Consider the following 7,205-nt stretch of genomic DNA (forward strand, 5'->3'; position numbering starts at 1 on the left):
AGAGAGAGAGAAGTCAGTTGGATATAGATATTTGTCTCATTTTGTGGGAAGATTTTTCTGGTGGAGAGAGAGAGAGAGAGAGAGAGAGAGAGAGAGAAGTCAGTTGGATATAGATTTTGTCTCATTTTGTGGGAAGATTTTTCTGGTGGAGAGAGAGAGAGAGAGAGAGAGAGAGAGAGAGAGAGAAGTCAGTTGGATATAGATTTTGTCTCATTTTGTGGGAAGATTTTCCTGTCTGATGAGAGAGAGAGAGAGAGAGAGAGAGAGAGAAGTCAGTTGGATATAGATTTTGTCTCATTTTGTGGGAAGATTTTTCTGGTGGAGAGAGAGAGAGAGAGAGAGAGAGAGAGAGAGAGAGAGAGAAGTCAGTTGGATATAGATTTTGTCCTCATTTTGTGGGAAGATTTTCCTGTCTGATGAGAGAGAGAGAGAGAGAGAGAGAGAGAGAGAGAGAGAGAAGTCAGTTGGATATAGATTTTGTCTCATTTTGTGGGAAGATTTTCCTGTCTGATGAGAGAGAGAGAGAGAGAGAGAGAGAGAGAGAGAGAGAGCCCTAGTGATTGATTAGTGGATAATATAACATTATCTTCCTTTAAAGGAATTGAAAAACACCTAACTCTAAGAATTGGGTAAAAATATAAACTAAATGAAATCGGGAACTTGAAGTGACTGATTAATGAATAATAATATTAGCTTCCTTCAAAGGAACTGGAAAAACTCCTAAGAATTTCGTAAAAATATAAACTGAATGAAATCGGGAAAACTATACATTGATATGGCAATATTTTTTTCCCGGGGGGGGGGGGGTGTTTTGGATAGAATTCGGTGGAGAGGAAGGTAAAAATAAAAGAATGTATTGACATTTTACATAAAAGGAAATCTGAATAAAAAGAGATTTTTCTGTATCACAATTTAAAGTCCACTCATGAATGGCAGAGGCAAGGGACAGTGATATTGCCCTAGCGAGCGGGACAATGCTGTACCAACCGTGTGTCACACGATCGTACAATAGTTCATTTTGTGTATATATTATGCTTGTATCTTCGCTCTTCCCTCGCACTTAAAGAACCAGAATAAACATGTCTGTTTTTCTCATCTGTAACGGTGTCTGTTTTTTAACATAAAATTTCTTGTTGCTTTGAGCTTTTGTATATAAAGGAGAGTGTTCTATAATAAACTCACTCAGTTGCTTTCATACTGTCTTTGAGTCACAGCATTCTCTCGGCCTGTCACAATGTCTTAGAGACTAACCATATACACATGTGATCAGCGCCCAAGCTCCCTCTCCACCAAAGCTAGGACCAAGGCAATGGCTGCTGATGACTCAGCAGATAGATATATAGGCTCCCCCAAACCCCCAACCTTAGCTCACAAGGATGGTGAGGTTACAGCCTCTAAAAAAAACTAACAAGTTTGAGCGGGACTCGAACCGCAGTCTAGGGATCAACAGGCAAGGACCTTACCAACAGGCCGCCACCGGTCTGTATTCTCTTAATTTAACGTATTTTTAAAAAATAGAATAATAATAATTTTCTAAATTACCTGATACTATGACCTACATTCTTCGTAAATGATTTCAATCTCTTTCTTCCTGATTCACTATGCTTTTGTATTTGACATTTCTTCTCAACTTGATATTTATCTCTTCCTTGTCATGACTTATTTCTTATTCCAAGGTTCTTCACGTGTGTCGACTTCTCTCTCTCTCTCTCTCTCTCTCTCTCTCTCTCTCTCTCTCTCTCTGTTTTCATCTTATTCCCTAAATTAACTGACTCAACTCTTTATTATAAACTACCATACCAAATCACTTGAAGAATGAAATCGATTATCCCGACGATTTGAAAAATTAAAACCGATGCCTTTTTATTGAAACAATAAAGTTTCCCCTTCATAATTCAACGCCTAAAGAAAACGGGAATCACCTCCAACTCTTGGTATAAAGTAAAAAAAAGAAGATAATGGAGATTACTTTTAATTTTTCCCGTCCAAAGGCCCTCAGCCTCTCCTTTGTCAAAGCCGCAGCAGAACGGAAAAATTCAAAGAAAAAAAGTACTTCGGAATAGAATTATGCGAACTCATGCAATTTCGCCATTTGGAACAAAGTCTTCTTAATGAACTAACCTGAATTAAATTCTACCTTCTTGCATCCTTGGTTCATATCGTCCATGCAAAACCTCTGGAGATGTGTTGGAGCCCTGAAAGAAAGAGATATCTTAATCTTGTTATCTCCTTCATATATCTTAATACTACGCAGTATTCTAGCAGTTTTATTCCAGCTATGACCAGATTGTGGAATGATCTTCCAAATCGAGTAGTTGAATCTGTGGAACTTAAGAAGTTCAAACTTGTTACGAATGTTTTTTTATTTATGTTAAATAAGGTGAAATAATACTCTCTTCGTAGTTTATATATGGCAGGTCCATCTTAATTTTGTTGCTGATATTAAAATAGTTCATATTAATGATTCATTACTTCTCTTGTAGTATATTTATTTCCTTTACTCACACAGCAATAATAATAATAATAATAATAATAAAAATAATAATAATAATAATAATAATAATAATAATAATAATAATAATTGCCATCATCATCATCATCATAATAATAATGATAAGGTATCTAGTTAGCTTTGGTAATCCTTAAAAAGCAGAAAATTAAGAAAAATCATTTCAGGATAATATTTAGTTTTTAAGTTTTTTTTTTTTTCTTCTTTGACAGCAGCTAAAGATAAAATTAGGTTAGATTATGTTATACCACTAACACCTATAAATAATGGGCTTAATTAAGAAATAACATCCTTTAATATCATTATTATTATTATTATTAAAATCCTTTAATATTATTATTATTATTATTATTATTATTATTATTATTATTATTATTATTATTATCATTATTATTAAAATCCTTTAATATCATTATTATTATTATTAACATCCTTTAATATCATTATTATTATTATTAACATCCTTTAATATCATTATTATTATTATTAACATCCTTTAATATCATTATTATTATTATTAACATTCTTTAATATCATTTTCATTATTATTAACATCCTTTAATACCATTATTATTATTATTAACATCCTTTATTATTATTATTATTATTATTATTATTATTATTATTATTATTATTATTATTATTATCATTATTATGATAACTAGCCAAGCTACAACCCTAATTGGAAATACAGGATGCTATCAGCTCAAGGGCTCCAACTGGGAAAGTACCCCAGTGAGGAAAGGAAATAAGGGAATAGCAAATAAACTATATATAAAAATGAATAAAAAAAACATGATATATTTCAAAATCAACAGCAAATGCAGACGCTTCTAGTGCACTGCAGGACAAAAGCCTCAGTCATGTCTTTGTTCATGTTTGGGGTATGGCCATTTTCATCACCACGCTGGGCACCAAGGATAGCTGTAGGATAGCTCACAGCAAACCAACCTAGTATGAGTGGTTCTTGTATACAAACCATTTCACCACGTTAAGGTATCCCCACTCAGAAAGGGCTAAGATCAGTAACAAAGTAGTAGTAATAATAATAATAATAATAATAATAATAATAATAATAATAATAATAACAATAATGATAATAATAATAATAATAATAATAATGATAATAATAATAATAATAATAATAATAATAATAATAATAATAATAATGATTATAATAATAACATAATAATAATAATATTAACCAGTTCAACAAAAAAAACATGTGCAACTAGTTTGACATGAAATCCGACGTAAGGACAAGAAAACCAAGAAGGTGAATTTCCTTCAATATCTTCACAAAATTAAAAATAGCAAGATCCTTCTCCTTATCCTTATCCTACGTGAATGTCTGAAAAAAAAACTAAGAAAAAAGAAAAAAGAAAATTTAAAACAAAACATCCTTTTCTTTAGCAGTGCGAAGCGTAGGCAGAGCCTACCCTTAAGACAACGATACCTGTTAATTATGCCAGATCATTAGTCGCCTCATTAAAAAGAGATTAAATTACGAGGAATAAAGGAAGTCTCTGTGTTCCGCTCCTCTTCCTAATGACTCGAATGAATAGCGAAGAGGGAAACGTTATGTTTCTGCATTCGTGCAAAAGACAGAGCGAATTGTGCTTGCTGTTACCTATGGTCAATTTTTTTTTTAGTGAGGCCGATTTGCACCGACTCGTAGCGGTGCCCTTTTAGCTCGGAAAAGTTTCCTGATCGCTGATTGGTTGAACAAGATAATTCTAATCATTCAGCGATCAGGAAACTTTTCCGAGCTAAAAGGCACCGTTGCGAGTTAGTGAGATTTGCACCGACTCGCAACGGTGCCCTTTTAGCTCGGAAAAGTTTCCTGATCGCTGATTGGTTGGACAAGATAATTCTAACCAATCAGCGATCAGGAAACTTTTCCGAGCTAAAAGGGCACCGTTGCGAGTTAGCGAGATTTGCACCGACTCGCAGCGGTGCCCTTTTAGCTCGGAAAAGTTTCCTGATCGCTGATTGGTTGAACAAGATAATTCTAACCAATCAGCGATCAGGAAACTTTTCCGAGCTAAAAGGGCACCGTTGCGAGTTAGCGAGATTTGCACCGACTCGCAGCGGTGCCCTTTTAGCTCGGAAAAGTTTCCTGATCGCTGATTGGTTGGACAAGATAATTCTAACCAATCAGCGATCAGGAAACTTTTCCGAGCTAAAAGGGCACCGTTGTGAGTCGATGCAAATCTGCCTAGCTAAAAAAAATTGACTATAGCTTCTGTTGTGCAAGCATTCGAAAATATATTAATATATGCTGTATGAGTACGTAATGGCTGAGGATTATGAGGAGTGAATTAGGAGATGATGAATGGAGAAGTACTGATTTTAAGAGATCAAGAGAGGGACGGCTGGCGAAATCGAATCGAGGCCCTTTGCGTCAGTAGGCGTAGGAGGCGATGATCTATCTATCTATCTATCTATCTATCTATCTATCTATCTATCTATCTATATATATATATATATATACCACAATATATATATATATATATGTGTGTGTGTGTGTGTGTGTGTGTATGTAAATATATGAATATTTCTATTACTGAAATATAATACCATATAAACTCATCACGCTGAATCAGATATATATATATATATATATACATACATATATAATTGTTCATCTACAAAGAATAAAGTTACAGAGAATATCCTCTATATGACATTTCCTCTGATGTACTCACACCAAAATAAAATAATTTTATTTGATTTAAAAAAAAAAAAAGAACCAGAAAAATCCCCTATACGAAATGATAATTGAATAAACAAAATAGTAAATAAGCCACTTCGTCTCCCTACCAAGAGAAACAAGACTCTCAGCCATCCCAAAATTCGCGAGAAAGTGAAACTTGCCCAAATGAAAAAGGACGCCAAATCATGAAGAGCAACAGCGTCAATTTCAGTCAGATCCTGTGGACAAACTTTTCGAGGCAACAGAGTTCGCAGCCTCCCACTCTCCTATCTCACTCGACCCTTTACCCCCTTTTCGTCCAATGGACAGACTTTTGTCCCTTTATGACCCGCAGCTAGGTCGTTTCTGTCAGGGACCCACTTGAAATGGCTCTCTCTCGCCACAAAAGTTGGCTAACTTTTATTTCTGTTGGGGTTTATTTTCTTATTCATTTGTTTTCGTCATATGTTGCGCTAAGTTTCCGTTTCTTCTTCTTCGTGTCATAGCCAGGAAGGTCTTCTAGCAAGAGGGTCTTGGCTGGTGCTTCTAAGAAGCAACTTTCCTCCTCAGCGAGATGAATCATCTCTTACGAGCGAGTGAGAAAAGTAAACAAAAAAACCTCTGCTGTTGGGTAGAATCGGATCTACAGCAGTGAAACCGAGTAGAATTGTTTTTATGTTTATTTGCAATTTATCGTTAGTTTTTTGGTTTTTTTCTCTTTTTTTTCTAAAGCTGGGGATGTAGGTCAGTGGGGAAATTGGTACTAAATTCCCAATGGATTATTCTATGGACATTCATGTTCTGTGTAGGCTTATGCATGAAATAGTATTTATATATTTTTATACCTATCAATGTAAATCACTTTGGTCACGTAGCTATCTGCTATATACAGTATGTCTAGCTCACACATCCATATATATATATATATATATATGTATATACAATAAATTTGTAAACACACACACACACACACACACACATATATATATATACATATATATATATATATATGTATATACAATATATTTCTAAACACACACACACACACACACATATATATATATATATATATATGTATATATATATATATATATACAGAACATATACATACATATACATTCACACACTCATATATATATATATATATACATACATATATATGTGTGTGTGTGTGCATGTGTGAGTTAGAGGGGCTTTACCAACTTGTATGCATACCCAAAAAATCAAGTACCTTTTCAAAATACCCTGATATGAAATATACACCGGATTAAGCAGTAGACAACAATACAATTCAAACATACACATCTGTATAAGCAAAACGATCCCATCAATTATTAATCCACCAATGAATAAAAGATAATAACTTGATACGTTCAGTTATATTCTTTACAAGCTGATAAATATCCTTTAATAGGAAAACTAATTATATCTCAGGACATTTTCCCCCATTTTCCTTATTCAAGAGCTTATAAATGGCCACCTATTAAACTATATTGGTGTTAATTGTTAATTTTTGTTATCTTCGATAAATTTCCTCTTTTATCTCCTGATGACTCATTTGCCGAAATTGGAGTGTTTAAATTACTCGCCTGTATTGCGTAATTAATATCCATTTCAAGTTTGTCAATATTTCTTTTTTTATCATTTAAATTACGACTTTATATTGTTAATTTGCAAAGATATTTTGTCGGGTAAAATAGGCCAAATATGTGTCGGTTCAATAATTGAGGGAGCAAATTCAATCTCTCTCTCTCTCTCTCTCTCTCTCTCTCTCTCTCTCTATATATATATATATATATACATATATATATTATAAATAAATTTATATATCTATTTATATATACATATATTATGTAAACGTATATATACACACACACATATATATAAATATATATATATACATATATATATATATATATATATAGAATATTCATATATAAGTATACACACTTACATGTGTGTAAAGAATATTCACAAAAGTATATATAAATCATATGTTGA

This window comes from Palaemon carinicauda, chromosome 44 (assembly GCF_036898095.1).
Source record: "Palaemon carinicauda isolate YSFRI2023 chromosome 44, ASM3689809v2, whole genome shotgun sequence".
In the NCBI taxonomy this organism is placed as follows: domain Eukaryota; kingdom Metazoa; phylum Arthropoda; class Malacostraca; order Decapoda; family Palaemonidae; genus Palaemon; species Palaemon carinicauda.